This window comes from Henckelia pumila, chromosome 2 (assembly GCF_033568475.1).
Source record: "Henckelia pumila isolate YLH828 chromosome 2, ASM3356847v2, whole genome shotgun sequence".
Classification (NCBI taxonomy): domain Eukaryota; kingdom Viridiplantae; phylum Streptophyta; class Magnoliopsida; order Lamiales; family Gesneriaceae; genus Henckelia; species Henckelia pumila.
The window spans coordinates 125,146,838-125,150,844 of NC_133121.1; positions in this window are offsets into that span (position 1 = coordinate 125,146,838).

Genomic DNA, 4,007 nt, shown 5'->3' on the forward strand with positions numbered 1-4,007 from the left:
AATTGTTAATCCTTCGAACTATGTAAATATCAGAAATGGGAAAAACTATTGTAGCCATGAACTTATGAAATCTATGGTCTCATGTATAATTTATGGTTTATCGAATAGTTTTGAGTTTTATATTTTTTTTACAAAAAGATTTTATACCAATTTTCTTTGGAAAAATTTAGTATATTGATAGGGTTCATGTATTTCATTAAGAACAGATAAATAGATCAATACAAATAAACAACAATGATGTTAATTGGATTTGTACTGATAGTTCACTTGCCCAATGATCTATCCTTGATTTCTTTTCTTTTGCAGTAGAACATCCTAAATCTAGAATGTTTTGTTTTACAAATTCTGATGTTTTTTATTCTCTAAAAATATCTCTAACACCTTTATGTGTTCTAGAATATTCGTATTTGTTGTATTCGAATCTTTCATTTTTCATTCCACTACCACTGCCCCCTACATTCGTTCGTAGAGTTAATTGTGATCTAGAATCATCTTTGATTCTGATTTTGAAATATTCATATATCTATAGTGTTCTGATTCTTGATGTGAATGATACAATTCTTCTATATTTATTCCTATTTATTCATAATCAGATTGATCTGTTTCGCTAAATATCTTCATACTTAGTTTTTTCATAAATAAGAGGATTTCTATACCATGATTCAATTTTGAATGGTTTTTCCTTTTCCCTTATCCTTTTGAAAAACTTCCTTAAGATAGCTTAATATTTTTTTACTATGTTTTTCTTGTTCTATTATTAAACTAGTCGTAGCTAAATCAATATATTCTTTAAATTTTTTTTCTAACTCTTTGTTGGAGAACAAATCATATAGTTTCGGTGAAAATAAGTCAAAACAAAACCCAAGCAATAAAAGAAATTAAGAACAGATCGAATCGGACCAAGTCAGATCAAAGAACAAATAGTTGCCAGATCAAATGTCCGATACAAAATAAGCTCCGGATAAATTAGGTATTCGATCTATAGTTCCATGTAAACAACCTAACTCAAGCAGATCGAATGCACACGATCTTCTCTGAAGACAAACCAGATCAAGTTGAGTCGGATCAATGACTTCTCTAAGAGCCAGATCAGTCATTCCTCGAAAAGTTCAAATCTCCACTTGATAGTGACCGTTGAGCTGGAAGACAAAAAGCACATTGAATATTGAGAAAGGAACTCACTAAAAGACAAGACTTATGAGCCAATCTATGGAATATGTTGGAAGCTCAAAATCCGAAATGGTTGGTGGCTCAGTGCTTACTGGCTAGTTTTCTGAAGGCTATATATACTCAATAAGACTCAATAGGTATTTTTCAGTAATTACAGTGGACAACTTGAAAGAAAGACATACGAAGTTATCAAAGTCTAAGTCCATATGGAAAAGCTAAAAAGCCTTCATTCAATATCCTTACTCAGAAATTAATCTTATCAGATCAAAGTCTCGAGATTCTTAGTCAGAGTATCTTACAAAGATCGTTGTGCTCAAAGAAATAAATACACAAGAACGATCCAGATCGAAGTCTATCACAGCTCCCCAGATCAATACATTGAAGCATGCTCTGTAGCTTCATTTGTTACTCAAGCATATTGATTACTCTGTTTTGAGAGAGAAGAGTATTGCTAGGAGTTCTTGTTTAGGCATTGGATAAGTCCTAAATCGGATTGGATTTGTGCAAAGAGTTTTATAAATCAAAGTCTTCTAGTGGAATACTTCTGAAAACAGAAGAAGGGGTGACGTAGGAGAATTCATCTCCCAACATCCAAAAACAACTCTATCTCTTTACTTACTGCATTTACATTATCTTATCTTCCTAGTTTACATCTTTCGAGCAGATCAAAGTTTTAAGCAACAAAACTTCCATCTAGTTTTAGAGAATCAGATAGAAGAAATTTTACGAAAAAAAAAATAGTGTATTCACCCCTCCGATACACCTATTTCGATCCTAACAAGTGGTATCAAAGCGGTTCTTGCTTATCACCTGAATCGTCTCTTAAACTATGGCATCCTTAGCTATAGCATCTTTTAGCAAAATTCCTATGTTCTCAAAAGAAGATTATGATGATTGAAAAATTCGTATCCATGCACATCTATCAGCACTGGATGATGACATGTGGTTCGTGGTAACAGATGAACCAATGAAGATTATGAAAGTCAACACTGAGTTGCTATTACTGAAGGTGCTCCTCAGATGATAGAAAAACCTAGAGCAGAATGTACTATTGAAGACAAGCGTAAAGCCAATCTGGACAATGTAGCCAGAGATATACTATACAAGAATCTGGACAAAAACATGTTCAGCAAAATCAAAAGTTGTTCTACTGCCAAAGAAATATGGGAAAAACTCACCCAACTATGTGAAGTAAATGATCAAACAAAAGAAAACAAACTTATAGTGGCTATCCAAAAGTTTGACAACATGAAGATGAAACCAGGAAAACCATGAGAGCTAAGTTCACTTGGAAAGAATTACATCTTAAAGTAGCACTCAAAGTCATGAGAGCTTTACCTCGTGAGTGGGATGTGAAGACAGTAGCTATGAGAGAATCCACATGATCTATTTGCAGATCTCAAAGCTTATGAATTTGAGCTGGGAGTTCGAACTGAGGAATACACCTCAATATCACAAGTTACTAAAGCTCTCACTGCAGTAGACGAAGCTCCAGCAACCAAGACTGCATAACAAATCAGTAGTGATGCAATGTCACTATTTGTCAGGAAATTTGGAAGATTCATGAGGAAGAATCACAGTAATTTACAAAGAGCAAACAGATCAAGCTTCAAACCAAAGGAACCAGTTGAAGAAAATCGAGCTTGTTAAAACTGTGGAAAAGAAGGGCACTTCATAGCCGACTGTACCAAACCTAAGAAGGATGAGAAAAGAACACCCTACAAGAAGACTCCAAGAGAAGAAAGAAAGAGATTCAAAAAAAAGAAAGATCAGAAGGCCTTATTAGCAGATGAAAGCAACAGCATGTGGGCTGAATCAGACTCTACTTCATTTGACTTAGAAACATCGTCAAGTGAAAGTGAAGATGACGCTGTCAAATGCCTTATGGCCAATTACCTTGACATTCGAGACGATAAAGAGGTACTTGACTTTACTTCTGATGAATTTAGTAAGGAAAATCTTATCAATGCATTAAATGAGATGGTCATTAAATATCGTATACTATCTCATAAGTTTGATGAAGTCAGAACAAATGAAAAGAGTCCAATAGATAAGTCAGATCAAAGTAACTCAGATGAGTGCACTAGATCAGACAGTCTAAAGGCTCAGATAAGTTTGTTAATGACCGAGAACAATGATATGAGAAGTAAGCTTCAAGAAACTTTATCCGAAAATCAGAGATTATCAGATCTAGTTAACTCTTGGAACAAATCTTCGATATCCTTGGATAAACTTACTGGAATGCAAAAGAAAGCTGGAGATAGATCTGGCTTAGGCTATAGCATGAACGAAGGGAGTTCATCTATCTCAACCACTCAATATTTTCTGGAAAATAACTTGTCTAGATATAAAAAGTTTGTAAGATTCAGCACGGTATATGAACCAGAAATTCCTATGACATATTCAATACCTCAAAAGAGTAAACTCTTACACAGAGGGCCGGGATATGTTGAGCCAGATGAATTCAAGTCACGATGGACTAAGCCCAGATCAAAATGGTATGGACATGGTTTTGAAAGACAAAGAATCCATTCAAATCAGCATAAACCACATTTTAATAACTCCCATAGAAGGTATTGGAAGTAAAATTGGAACAATCGATCCGATCACTACACTTGGTACACACATCACAATGCACAAAGAACATCATATAGATCTGCTATTCCCAAAGGACAACATCATGGAAAATCTGTAAGGATAATCCAAGTATGGATTCCAAAGGGATTAATCCAGCGTGGACCCAAGTAGGAATGGGGACCAGAATTATTTTAATTTTTTTATGCAGGATGATAAGTGCATTTTGTATGCATTAGTTTGTGATATTTTTATGTCTATTT